Source organism: Schistocerca serialis, chromosome 8 (genome assembly GCF_023864345.2).
Source record: "Schistocerca serialis cubense isolate TAMUIC-IGC-003099 chromosome 8, iqSchSeri2.2, whole genome shotgun sequence".
NCBI classification, from domain to species: domain Eukaryota; kingdom Metazoa; phylum Arthropoda; class Insecta; order Orthoptera; family Acrididae; genus Schistocerca; species Schistocerca serialis.
Window position 1 is genome coordinate 376,022,070 of NC_064645.1, and position 15,335 is coordinate 376,037,404.

Genomic DNA, 15,335 nt, shown 5'->3' on the forward strand with positions numbered 1-15,335 from the left:
TTAGACACCTATTTCGACACATTGCATCCACATCTTCACTGGAACCATGTGCGTAGTATGTGGGGCATTCACCATTTTGGAACCACACTGACAGACACATTTCCAGCCCCAAGTCCTCCGTGAGAAGGAGTAGATGCTCTTGAAGGTACGATGCATATCGCCGTCGTGTTAATGTTCCCTGACACACAATACGGTTACGAATGACGCCACACCAAATATTGACACCTCCCCCCACCCAATGTGTAGCCAGGGAGATTTTGCATCTACCAGTAGTGCACGTTCCTGACGTTCACACGACCATGATTTGTGAACGAGGCTTCATCCGTGCACGTTATTACGTAGAAGGTCATGATATCACGGCAATACCCGGAGTGCAAAATGACAGAATTCAGTGCGGGATTCAAAGTCAGTCCTGTAGAGTTCTTGATGGAGTGGGGCATCATATATATGAAACTTATGCCTGTGTAAAATTCTTCAAAAATTATCACCGCTCATTCCACAAATGCGTGCAGTCGGCCGTGCACTCGCCTCAGGATTGTGCGCTACGGCAGGCACAATGGAAATTTTGCTATCATTGTTAGCTGCTGTGTTTGTACGTTGACGCTTTTGCGTGCCCAGTTGCCTGTTTTCATGAGAGTTGTGCAGATGTTGGATATGGTGTGACGAGAGACACACTTTGGTTCTGGATAGCGTTCAGCGAACACTGCTAAAGCTGTGGTTGCATTTCTGTGGCATTCGCCTTATACGAGGGTCACTCCAAAAGAAATGTACGCTATTTTTGTAAAAATACAGTTTTCATTCTGCATGTGTGAAAGTTTTACAGTGGGTAGATACATCCTTCCCGCTTGTTTTCAAATTTAGTTCAACCTGTTCCTGTGAGTGGCGCCGTCACAGCATGTCTTGAAGATGGCTGCTACACTTGACGTTCGTCAGAAGCAACGTGCTGTCATAGAATTCCTGTGCTGTGAAAACGAGACAGTGGGAAACATCCATAAGAGGTTGGAAAAAGTGTATGGAGATGCTGCTGTCGATCGCACTAGAGTTAGTCGGTGGGAAAGCAGGTTATGTGATGAAAGTGAGCACGGCAATATTGAGGATTGTCGTTGCAGCAGTAGGCCTCTTACTGCACACACTCCAGACAATGTGCAGAGAGTTAACGAATTGGTGACTGCTGACAGACGCATCACAGTCAACGAATTGTCATGCTACGTTGGGGTAGGGGAAGGTTCAAATGGTTCAAATGGCTCTGAGCACTATGGGACTTAACTTCTGAGGTCATCAGTGCCCTAGAACTTAGAACGACTTAAACCTAACTAACCTAAGGACATCACACACATCCATGCCCGAGGCAGGATTCGAACCTGCGACCGTTGTGGTCGCGCGTTTCCAGACTGTAGCGCCTAGAACCGCTCGGCCACTCGGGCCGGCATAGGGGAAGGAAGTGTTGGCAGAATACTGAAAGTGTTGGTGTTAAAAAAGGTTTGTGCCAGGTCGGTTCCCAGGATGTTGACAGCGGCTCACAAAGGAACAAGAATAACGGTATACAGCGAACTTTTGGATTAATACGAGAGTGGTGGAGATGAATTTTTTGGAAGAATTATGACAGATGATGAAACATGGCTCCATTAATTTTAACCAGAGACGAAGAGGCAATCGATGGAGTGGCATCATGCAAATTCACCCAGTGTCTCCAACATGTTGGTCCTGAATTTTACCGTGCGGGTATACAGGCGCTGGTTCCAAGATGGCGTATGGCAGCTGAGAGGGATGGAAATTATGTGGAGAAATGAAAATATTGTTCCTAAAGAATATATCTACACACTGTTAAACATTCAAACATGTAGAATAAAACATGGATTTAAAAAAAAAGTGTGTATTTCTTTTGGAGTGACCCTCGTATTAACATCAAGTCTAGTTTTTCTTCGTTATTCAAGACCGGCATATACACGAGGCGACCACAGATGTCACAATCTACAACTAAACAAGAAAAGCACTGTCCGAAAAGTACGTTAAATGCGTCGCAGCATATTTTCCTGTTTAACACCGACAGCAGCGCAGAAAGCCTGGGCAGGAGTCGCTATTAGACTGAACAGCGTAGGCAGAACGCGCGTCCTGGTAACGGTCTGTTTACAGCAGACTGCAGGACAATGCATCATTACAGCAGCAACTGTGACGCCTTGCCATCCTTTAAAGTCTTATTTTCCACAATGCATGAGCTTCGGTGAAGCCAGTCTGTCATCGCTAACTGTGCCTGTTCATTTCTGTAGAAAAACTTCTTGTGCTATATAAAACCACATTATTGTTGAAAGTGTTATTTAGTGAACATGAATTATGCATTCCTGCCTGCTGCTTGAGCCCCTGATAAAGTCGTATCCCTCACTAATTGCACTTTTCACAATTTGTTTCATTCAGGAAATTTATCAGACGGCAGAGTTAGGCGTGACAGGCTGTACATATGGTCACTGGATCAAAAATGGTATTTTTTCTGTCCGAAACGTCCGAAAGGATAGACACAACATATATAATAATAATATACGCGCCAAGGGCGAATAATGATACCTTCAATGGAGATGCCCGTTACGTCGAAAATTTTGCAGGGATCAGGTGAAGCTGCTAGCAATGAAACTAAGGGAAAGTGGGCGCTACGTTTGTTTCAAGGGTTCAGCAAATTTTTTGTCACTGCCGACTTCGACATTTTACGCGCCAAACTTACCCCCCCCCCCTCCTCCACATACGTTCTACACTCTTTTCATTGTATGTCAATGATGTGCCCCGCTGCAAGTACATGTACGCTGACGAAACAGTGGTCTCTAATTCGGTCGAACGCCGGTTTAAACCCACGTCCGGCCATCCTGATTAAGGTTTTCTGCGATTTCCCTTAATCGCTTCAGGCAAATGCTGGAATGGCTCCTTTGAAAGGGCACGACTGACTTCCTTCCCAATCCTTTCTTCAAATCCCATGGGACCGATGAGCTCGCTGTTTGGTTCCATCGCCCCCCCCCCCCCTTCCCCCTTATGGACCACCCAATGCTGATGAACTTCAGTTGTTCCTAAGTGGAAATTCAATAAAGCTGCAGACAGTTATTGAGAATCTGAGTATCGACCTGTATGCACTATCAAAATGGTCACAGGATATAGGGTTAAAGCTCAACCCATCCAAACCAAAGCGGTACTAGTTGGTCATTCTAGGCTCATTAGCCCGAATTATCTGTAACGCTTCAGGAGTTTAACCTTAAATGGGACCAATACCGACTTCTGTCCTTCAGTAATGAGCATAGGAGTAATAACAGAGGAAAACCTAATTGGACTGAGTGATGAAGAAGGGCAGTGAAACGCCCGCTAAACCCGCTGGGCAGAACAGGTAATTAGGATTGTGGAAAGTGCCAAATGAGGTTGCGGTCAGTTTCACCTTCTATTAGTAATATATTGTAATTTAATAACACATTTAGAACCAAACCGGCACATAGCCGAACCTTTACCAAATGCAACTCTTTCACGGCTGAAGGCGTCCAAACAAGAAATCTTAACAAATCAACAAGATAAAAATGCAATTAAAAAAGCAAATAAAATAAATTGAAAATGTATATTACGGCTAAGTGGAAAGCCTCAAGGCAAAGCAGATAGAACAAATATGCAGTACATGAGAACTCAAACATCAAAGTATACAAACGTGGTAATCCACAATGGAGTATGTACTAGCTGTCAAAATTACACACCATTTTGGACAGCGACAACAGGTGAGGAAAGAACGCTGCCTGAAATTACGTTAGTGGCCAGGGCAGGTAACCGGAACACTAACGGCCACTAGTCAGAAAATTTCGTTGGTACACTTGAATTTGAAACACGGTAATATAGTTAAGTTCACCCAAAAGAACAGTGACTGAATTTACGTCAGCGCCCAGTGCAGGTAACCAGAACACTAACGGCCACAAGGCAGAAAATTCCATTGGGGCACTCGAATTGTAGTCAACCAAAAGGTTAATGGCACCGCATGGCGGCTAAATTTCTGAAAGAGAAATACTAGATGTTGCTCACGGCAAAACCTCCCTAACAGCGAACCAACGAAACAAACCACCACAACATGAATGGAGGTGGCTTGGGTAGTTCAAACCACTGCTCAACTTTCACGTCCTGGGTCGGTGAACCATGAAGCTCGTAGCGATCGGATAGCTCCACACAGGCTCCGACACCGCGTAGTGAGCGCCAACGGAACGAGCCTACTCTACCGCGCGGAGATATCTTCCCTCGTCCGCAACAACCGACCGACTCCCCGCAGAATGCCGACAACATCTAAAATAGGCGTCAGTGGACATAACACCAAGTAGACGCACTACCTGACAAACACTTGCACGAAGACCTGAACGATACCCAACAGTAACTAAGCAAGCACGAAGACTAATCGGGAGTCGATGCACACACACACAGCCGACTCATGAACGATAGGCGAGCCAAAAGGCGTCGTCCATTAGGACGACCGACCGACGATCCACCAAGACCGTGGCCCGGCTCACGTGATGCGTGGCGGCAATGGACAGGCGAGCAGTATAGACGCAGGCCTCACTTCTGCTCCAACCCGACTGAACTAGTGCCGCATTGCAACTCCCAGACAGGCAGGTCCGGACTGCGCTCCAGACACGTTCCCACTGACTGGCAGCCCTAACTCGCGATCCTAACTCGCGACGAACTGTCTCACGACAGACAAGACCGGGAAGTAATAGCAGTCGAGCAAAGATACCACGAGAGGGGATGTATCGATATGGGCTGCTAACGCCGCTCACGGTCAGGCACAGCAGCAACTCAGTGACAGTAGTAATTGAAATTAACGTAGTGAGGTGGAAGTACGTTAAAAAGCAATGCCGACTGTTTGCGGCATGGCTGTACGCAGGCATAAAGTCAGTGCTTCTGTTGGCAACACCTCCGGACCCGTCGGCTAAGGCGATGGCGGCCGGGACCTGTGTCTCTAGAGCTGGTCGGTGCGCTACAGCACACAACTGCAATGTGCAAGAAGGCAACAGCACCTCTCCACGTCCTACAAAAACATTAAAACCTCTTCCTTCTTGACCTGAAAAATAAACTTGTGCAATTACTCATATTTCCAATTTTTGGCTACAATGATGTTACCATGCAAGGCCCTTCTCGGGAAAGATTGCGGCTCCTGGAACTGGTTATGAATGTCTGTGTTGGTTATTTCGGTGATGTTCGATTCTTTGATCAGATTTCGCAACCATATGCTCAGCTATCGTTGTGCATGCAGACAAGCGCCGGGATTTCCACACCCTCTGTCTTCTATACTTCATGATCAATAAACACTGTCCCACATATCTCTCCTCCACTTTACCGCTCTTGTCTGAATAACGTGGCAAAAAGCATCCATTCCCATGAGGCTAGAAACCTCCCTGTATAGCTCAGTCGTTCAGCCGCACCCTCGAAGTCCTTCCCAGTAGCGGAAAGTCAACTCTGGAATAACTTTCCGCATTATGTTAGAGTGCTGAATAACACCTCTAGCTTCAGAACGCACTTAATGACATGTCTACTAAAGCAACGATGATGTTTACCACTGGCCCTGTACGCACTCATTACCCTTGTACATTCTTTCTAACCAGATGTTCCCCATTACCCACTATATTTAGCTGGTGCAGCCTCCTAAAATTTCTCTTCCCCAGAACCCGTTATACCAGGTACATTTTCCAACTCTACCACAATCGTTACTGTTGTCATTATTGTTATTATTATTAATATTGTCAATATCAGTTTCAGCGCATCAGTAGTTCGTAGTCAGCACTATTTACTCAAATTGTTACTATATCAGCTCAAATCATTTTAATTCCATTTGTTATATTGAAATTGTTATTTCTTAGGTAACGGTGGTGTAAAAATGTACAGTATGTGTTCAATATAAGAGAGACCCTAATGGCCCGAATCAGACCAGATTAAATACAAACATATATGAAATAAAAATAAATAGTTGATGCCAAGGGGAGAATTGGAGTGGACGCTTTCCGTCCAGACAGCCGAAGTGGTTAAGGCGACCGCTCGCATAAAGTGGTAAATTCGGTTTCCAGTACCAGTCCTGTACAAATCTTCACTTGTCGCCATTTGATCTTTGTGATCAATTTCGGCTGAGGTCTGAGTCTGACTTTTGCCCTGCAGATATAATGTAATCTTTGAAATCATTTGCTCGAAACTACAGTTACAGTGCAATGACGTAGGTTTGAAACGCCTGTACCCTCGACTCCATTTCAGACTGTACATTTCCAAATATAAAATAAAGTCATCTTCAGATAGAATTTCTGGGTTTAGGGGTCCAGGATCGACGTAAGGAACTGCTTCCTGCCGTTTCGTCTCCAACTGCAGGAGGCATCTTCGGGGGTAAAACGGCTCCGGCCACTAAGGCTTGAGGGGCTTTCGCATTTATAGAGCGCGTAGAGCACCCCGCAGTACGACACGTGATGTTCTCTATGTGCCCTATAAATGCGAAAGCCCCTCCAGCCCTAGTGGCCGGAGCCGTTTTACCTCAGAAGATGCCTCCTTCAGTTGGAGAGGAAACGTCAGGAAGCAGTTTATCACATATACCGCGGCCTCTCAGCCCGTATGTCGTAACTGAGAAAAAACGCCGGCTGTGAAAGCCTGCATTATTTAAATACAATCAAGTTTTAGAAACAGCGTGTTTTCAGTGTAGTCGTTTGGTATCTCCGTCAAACGGCGATGTGGAGCTCAGATTGTTCGCACAGCAACGAGGGCACTGCTGTTATGGTTCCATAAAGTGCTGTCGCTCCCATAGCATCTCTTGGGCAGTACCGCAGGTTGTACTCGGCAAATAAAGAGGCCGATACTGCAGTTTACAGCCAGAGGAGAGTTTACGGTGAAGCTCCAGTGTACTTTCACGCAGCACCAATTACCAAATGCTTCCAAAGGACTTGCTTCCTGTTCGACCATTCTGCAGTTGTTTACTCGTGACTCAGTTTTTGTAACTCGTGTTACAAACTGGTGCTGCCGTGAATGTTTCTACATCAAAATTTTATTTTGCCCGTGACGACGTTGCCGCTCCAGGCTTATCACTGCTTCGTGTGTTATCGATTCTCTGAAAGCTCTGTTTTACAAGTGAAACAACCTGGTGTTAGTACTGTAACAGGTCGGTCCGTCAATGGTCCGTCATTGTCGGCTGGCAGATAGTTCCTCTGGTCTGTCAAGCTGGGCGTAGCTGATTGTTGGTGCGACGAAGACAAGAAACCGTCGAAGGCGGTCGCGGTCGCAACAGAACGGATGACTCACTTGGGTACCCACGACCGGTGAGCGCCATGTGGTGACGACCCAAGCAGTCTTCCTATACAGTGCACTGGAAGAGCCCATGCCTAAGACGATTATACGCTGCTAATACCAGCGTACTGACAAAGCGCTGGGCTAGTGGTCAGCTGGTGTGTACGCTGCAGCCGCGTATGTAGAACTGGCACACTTAGCACAGCTGGAATTATCTTGACGAAGGCAAGGATCTGACATACAATACACTGCTGTCGAACCTCCGACATCAAAGATCATGGCCACCTGCTTTGTGGCGACAGCTATTTCGACGAACTCTTCACTGCCAGTTGGACACAGAGATCACTTAAGTGGCTCCACGGTCAGTTGTTTGGTTGTCTGGTGTCGAAGTTATGGACAGCCGATTGACAGATAGTTACACGAGTCTTGCTTCACGTTTACGTAGCGTCAGTGGCGTTAAATAGGCTATGCTTGGGAGCCCACCACGTGGCTTTGTGGGACAGTACGTGCATCACTGTGTCTCGAAATTCCTCTATTTCAAGGTAGTCCATCCTCACCGCAACAGTGCAAACACAGAATTGTACGTCTAACTTTTTTAAACGTGTACCACCATATGTCTACCGTTGTGGCACACAACGACATCCCTGTACCACGTCTGTGGTGGCACCAAAACAACTTAGCTATGTAACTCTATCGTGTCCTTGCGACTTTATTATAAATATTTGAGATGCTCTGCAAGCCCAAGGACAGGACAGGTAGTTTAAATTGTGGAAATGGGCCAAAGAAACTGCTGTCAGTTACACTCGAACATACAACTTTATTTATTTGATCAAATATTACAAGTGTTAAGAAAAATTAAAAAAAAAACACACAGCATCAATTTTTGCAACTTAATAACCGGCTGGATACGCCATACGATCTCATGTCTTAAGGGCAAGACCACTTTAATTTAAAATCGGCTGAAAGCCAATAACTTAAGATTCAAACCAAAATCAGAAATTTAAAAGGCAAAAGGCCTTATCTTAAAACAATCTTACGCCTTAAGGGCAAAACAACCTTAATTTAAAAATCGGCTGGAAGCCATACAAATACAAACAGCAGGAACAAATAAGAAAAGGCAGTGCACCCAACAGCCCTCAGAAGTTTGCGAGGATCGGCCTGGAATTCAAACTCTAACGCTCGCTTAGGTGAGACAGGCAGTTGGCCCAACCATTCTCGATCCGATGACAGCCCAACCGACAGACAGACAACCGACCCACCGACAATACAACTTCCGCTCCACCCGACCAACACTCAACAGGGACTTCAATGGAACAACGTAGAAGGTATTGAAGCCCACAAACAATTATACATTGAGCTGTCAAACTACTCACCGTGCTGGACAGCGACAACACGATGAGGAAAATACACTGCCTGAATATACGTCAATGGTCAGGGCAGGTAACCAGAACGTTAACGGCCACAATGTAGAAGATTCCGTTGGTGCACTTCAATTCAAAATATACAAGCAAAGTTGAAATCCACCGGATGGTGGCTAAAATTTGGCAACTTCTAAACACACGTTGTTGCTCTCGAGAATATCCAAACAGCTGACAACGAAATCCAAGCGACACAACGTGATCAGTCGTGATTTGCTGGTCAACGTTTGTGTCCAGGATCGGTAAGACACGAACCTCGTAGCATTGGGAACAGCACCACACACTTCGACACCACATAGTGGCCACCAGTGGCCTCGGCCAAACTACGCGCCGCGGAGATTTCCTCGCTGCCCCACGCCAACCGACCAACTCATCACACACGGCACAACCGGAAACTATAAGCGCTACGCCAAAGGTAGTACAACGTGCGAACATCGATACACACCGCTGCTGCCACTCGCGGAGAGTGCGGATAACAGCATAGTCCCTATAACCGCGGGAAACTAAACACAGAATAGTAACTAAGGTTTAATCCAACGCATAACATGAGACAGCCACGGCTAAATGTTGATGTCTCGGGAACCCAGAGAGGAGGGTTACGCTTTCATCTCCACCGAAATCTAACGGTTCAAATGGCTCTGAGCACTATGGGACTTAACATCTATGGTCATCAGTCCCCTGAAATCTAATGAAGTCGTTCAGTACCAGGGTAGCGATAGTAACTAAAGCAATTGCTTTTGTTAGTTCCTCAACACATTTACACAAAGCGTGTCGCATGTAGCTTCAATCGCTAATGACCTAGGGGCGAATAGTCTGTTTGCTGCCATTTCTTTACATGAGTTGTCCAAAATTCGAACTTAGTCCAAAATATTTTCAAGTCCAAGGCCGCCTACAGAAAATCCAAGTACGAACTTGCGTACGTTCTACGACTGCTAGAACTAATTCAAATTCCTTCGACGTTCGAATAAATTTCAGCCCACGCTCCGTGCCGAATGAGGTGTATCGTCACACTCAGTCCTTCATTTCAGTAGACAGGGTCATTTTTGGGTTCTCTAGCGGCGTGCTACGTTATTATGGTGAGGGATTTCAGTGTGTATCAGAATAGCAGAAATTTACTTGCAAAGAAATAAAAAAGAAACTGCTTAAGTTTATTTTTTCGAGGTGATTAACCTTATTGAGTAACTTGAAGAAGCACTCCTGAGCTTTAATAAATAATTAATAAACAGTTATAAATAACAATAATAATTTAAAAGTGCAGTATATGAACTGATAATGTAAGAAGTTAGAAAGCTGTAATGATCTGCAACTACTTAATGAATACCACGCTTCCCACGTTCTGTAATGAAAGATAGTGTACAGTCTTTTTCAATTCCGTCTTTCCAACATAATACGGTTAGTTATCTGCATATAGGCAATTGTTCTCAGTAGTACCTATTGACCAATCTGTACATCGCATCAGTGATTGACTTACTTTGTTGTAAGTACCGGCCTAAATAATAAAATCTCACTCATATTCATGCCGTCTCTCTCTGTGCCTTTCTTCGAAATTTCGAACATGCCATCTTGTAGTGTGCTGTGTGACTGTTTATCCTTACATTTACATCTAATGTCTGCATGACTGCTGCGACTGCTACGTACAGATTGCAAAATGCTTCAAATGGCTCTGAGCACTATGCGACTTAACTTCTGAGGTCATCAGTCGCCTAGAAGTTAGAACTAGTTAAACCTAGCTAACCAAAGGACATTACACACATCCATGTCCGAGGCAGGATTCGAACCGCGACCGTAGCGGTCGCTCGGCTCCAGACTGTAGCGCCTAGAACCGCACGGCCACACTACTGATTGCAGAAAGCAATCTCAGTCGTGTTACTTTTGTGTGCACTGTGGCAGAGGACACCTGGCAGCTCCTAGTGGCTTGCACCTCTATTTCATTTTACTTTAATTTTGACCATCTGACGCTGTCAAGTATGACAGCAGCTTTCGTATTTGTTGGTACGTTATACTGTAACATTTAGTTTTAATTCTGTCCGAAGAAGGTGTCCCTTGTGACACCGAAACCTAGGTTACAAATTAATAGTGTTCGCGATTGAGGGCTGTGTTTTTCAAAATTTTGTATTATACAACAGTCGCTGATTTACAGCCACGTTAAAAACCTTTCTTTACTGTTGTGATTATCTTCGGCCAGGAGTAAATAGTCATATGAAAAAAGCTGAAGCAGAAACGATGCGGGCATCTAGATAATACCTAAAGGTATCTGTCAAATGTTGAGCATAGGTTACTCTCCGTATGTTGGCACGTGATTACTGACCGAAAGAGCTCACAACGGGAAATAAACGCAGTTGCGGCTGTTTCCTTTTACGATCAAATGTTTATCCCTATGAACAGTTTTACGTCTCTAGAGTAGTAGGTAAGCTCTTCAGTGAGTAAACTGTATAACGCCAACTCATTTATTACGTCTGACGTACACGAAAAAAAAAAAAAAAAAAAAAAGAAAACTGGACGCTCTCTCTTTCTCAACACACATACTCAGTGTAAATACCACCTTTTAAACTTCTCCTCACGTCACGAAGAAACGACATGTACGAAATTATGATTCCCTGAGTAAATATGCCGCGCGAGATTAGCCGAGCGGTCTAAGGCGCTGCAGTCATGGACTGTGCGGCTGGTCCCGGCGGAGGTTCGAGTCCTCCCTCGGGCATGGTGTGTGTGTTTGTCCTTAGGATAATTTAGGCTAAGTAGTGTGTAAGCTTAAGGACTGATGACCTTAGCAGTTAAGTCTCATAAGATTTCACATGCACCTGAGTAAATATTCCGCTTTTAGCTGTCTTGTTTCTGAATCCACTTTCTGGGACGTACTTGACGGAAGCAAAATTTCTCTTTCAGCAAACGGCCTTCACATACTCAGGAAAACACATCGCAGCTTCGGGCGAATTCATACAAGAGGGCGGATGAAATGCACAAGCTTTTTTTCGGCTCCCCCTCTCCCCCCCCCCCCTCTCTCTCTCTCTCATTCACTCTCTCTCTCTCTCTCTGTATGTAGACGCTAGTTTAGTGAACAGAAAAACATCTCTTGACCAATTACGCTAGACACTACCAGCATCTACACACAATCTTAAACAAATACGTGATCAGACAAGTGGCTATATTCGTGAATTCTAACAAGACACTTTGTTTGTCATCAATAAGATGTGGGGTCCTGCCGACTCGTTTCTTACAGGGTGCCTAAAGGATGCTGCCTTCTCGGATAGCTACACAACAATTCAAGCAGATCACATTAATAGTTTTTATTACAATAAGGAACACTGGCAATACTTAACTTTGGATTTACAACGAGTTGTCGCAAGCGGTAGGCGACATGCAAATATGTCAGTGTCATTCACTATATGCAATGTCCATGTAAGCATTCGCGCTCGCTCTTAAGTCATTTCTATCGTTAATATCACTGCTCTTCTAGGCCTCTCTGCTGGTGCCCGTATTCTACTGTACGGCAGTAGCGGCGCTTATATTCTCTTCGTATAGAGGCCGCTCCTGTCGTGGTGCGCTCCTAGTCAGTGGCCTATTGGTTGACATCGTCTCACAGCCTTCTCTGCTCTTGCGTTCTTCGCCTTCGTGCCGTTGCTTTCGTTACGCCGGAACGTAAGACCGGTTTTCAGATCTGTGAGAGACCTTGGAAGTGCTGCTGGTTTTTTCCAGCATTACTGGTCTGAACCAACCTGAAACGTTCAGCAGCAAGAATTTAATAATGGTGGAATTCAATAGCGTCTCCAATTTTGAAGCAAGTAGATATAAAAGGTTTCTGAGTATCGTATCGCATCACATTGTAAAAAACTATGCGGTACAAACCAACGTTCCCACCACGTCTGTTTGCCCAGTACAATGTTTTACATCATGACGCCGTACGATATGCAGAAATGTATTATGCCTTTCTTATCACTCATACACAACCGCTCACTTGACGAAAGGTCTGTTCCTGAAGAGTGGAAGATAGCACAGGTCACACCAACGTGCAAGAAAGGAAATAGGAGTAACCCATTGAATTACAGACCCATATCACTTACCTCAATTTTCAGTAGGATTTTGGAGCATATACTGCACTCGAACATTATGAATCACCTTGAAGAAAATGACTTATTGATACATAACCAACACGGATTCAGAAAATATCGTCCTTGTGCAACACAGCTAGCTCTTTATTCCAATCAAGTAATGAGTACTGTCGACAAGGGATCTCAAGTCGATTCCATATTCCTAGATTTCCAGAAGGCTTTTGATACCGTTCCTCACAAGCGACTATTGATCAAATTGCGTGCATATGGAGTATCGTTTCAGTTGTGTGACTGGACTCGTGATTTCCTTTCAGAGAGGTCACAGTTCGTACTGATAGACGGTAAATCATCGAGTAGAACAGAAGTCATAATTGGCGTTCCGTAAGGTAGTGTCATAGGCCCTCTGCTGTTCCTCATTTGCGTAAATGATCTAGGTGATAATCTGAGCAGATCCCCTAAGATTGTTTGCAGATGACACTGTAATTTACCGTCTAGTAAAATCATCAGACGATCAATTCCTATTACAAAATTATCCATAGAGAAATTCTGTATGGTGCGAAAAGTGACAATTGGCACTAAACAAAGAAAAGTGCAAAGTCATCCAAATGGGTACTAAAATTCGATAAATTTTGGGTATACGATAAATCGCACAAATCTAAGGACTGTAATTATACTAAATATCTAGGAATTACAATTACGAGCTACTTAATTTGGAAAGATCACATAGATAATATTGTGGGGAAGGCGAAACAAAGACTGTGCTTCGTTGGCAAAACACTTAGAAGATGCGACAAGCCCACTAAAGAGACAGCCCACATTACACTTGCCCGTCCTCTGCTAGAATATTGCTGCGCGGTATGGGATCCTTACCAGGTAGGATTGACGGAGGACAAAAAGTGCAAAGAGGGGTAGCTCGTTTCGTGTTATCGCGCAACAGGGTTGCGAGTGTCACTGATATTATACGCGAGTTAGGCTCACAGTCACTGAAACAAAGGCGGTTTTCTTTACGGCGAGATCTATTTACGAAATTTAAATCACCAACTTTCTCTTCCGAATGCGAAAATATTTTGTTTACACCCACCTACGTAGGGAGAAATGATCATCATAAAAAAATAAGAGAAATCAGAGCTCGAACGGAAAGATGTAGGTGTTCCTTCTTCCCACGCGCCATTCGAGAGTGGAATGATAGAGAAATAGTATGAAAATGGTTTGATGAACCCTCTGCCAGGCATTTAAGTGTGAATTGCAATGTGACCATGTAGATGTGGATGTAGGTGAATGACTCTGGCCGCGGAATCCTAGACAGTTATAATATAGCAAGTAAATCATCATGATTTGCGGAAACAAGCATCGTCGCCTGCGTCAAGGACGGAACAACCATAAGTATCATTCTCCTTTAGAGTGAAAAGTTACTCCCGTCAGTGATGGCGCGGTTCTCCATGCCTTCACCATTCCTTGATCCTGGTTATATGATCTGACCGACGTTACGCCAGTGGGATATTGTTTGCAAAAATGTGTGGTCCCTTATCGTTCTAAAGTATATCCGCATGTAAACGAGTCGGTTGTGAGGCTGGCAAGATATTCCACATTTTAGAGTAGGGCAGTGTGTTGTGCGTTAGGACACTTCTCAGACTTCCACCCGTGGCCAACAGCCCTCTAACAGTAGTCTAGTGTACTTTCTTGTTCTAGTTTTGAAATCACAGCATTCACTTTATGTGTGTTGCAGTCTTTCTATAAAATTACAGCAATTACTCAGGAAAGGTAAGGTTTTTCAAAATGTGAAAAAATATTCCAAGATATGAAATGATCATTTACTTAGGAATAAACATTCTAGTCATTTTTTTAAAGTGTGGGAGTCAAGGATAGCTTGTAAATTCAGTATTCAATAACCTACGTTTAACGTTGTTATTCTACTACATACCAATAATCGTCCAGTCAAATCAAATTAAGAAGAATTATTATTAAAATCCAGTTTAAGGTTAAATTGTTTTGCAATCTATTGGCAACAAAGAGAAATTTCGGTTTTCAAGACACATAAAATTGTTAGGAGATTAACAAAACTTCAATCATTCGCAAGTATAACATGTTCCTAGAAGACATTTCCGTCTCAAAGTACAAGATGGTGCATAACTGACCGAGTATGGGTTAACCTTCCACAGGTTATGTAACTAGTTATAAAGTGGTAAAGAGTATTACTAACCGCATATCTCAGCAACTGAAGAATTAACAATAGCTTTAATACACTGTATATCTCTTAAATGTGTAGAGGTAGTATTATTTACAAACTCTGCACAAAACACAACCTCAAGTCTCTCGTCTACGAAAACAGTAGGAAATCACGCAAACTTCTTATGGAGGTTTCCAGTGCGCTTTCCTTCATGTAATTCAAAAATCGGTTACTAGATCGTAACACTGATCAGGAAACATCAGGTGTTCCTACAGGAGTTGGACCATAATATGGAATCACAGCGAGAAATGCGTGGTTGAACATAAATGTAGATACCGGCGTAGGCCGCAGTTTGCGCTGTCGTAATTGACCACGAATGGAAGCCTGCAGTATCCCCAATAAGCGTCAGTCGCTTTGAGAATAAGGTTATCTGCAGTCGCGAGTGCA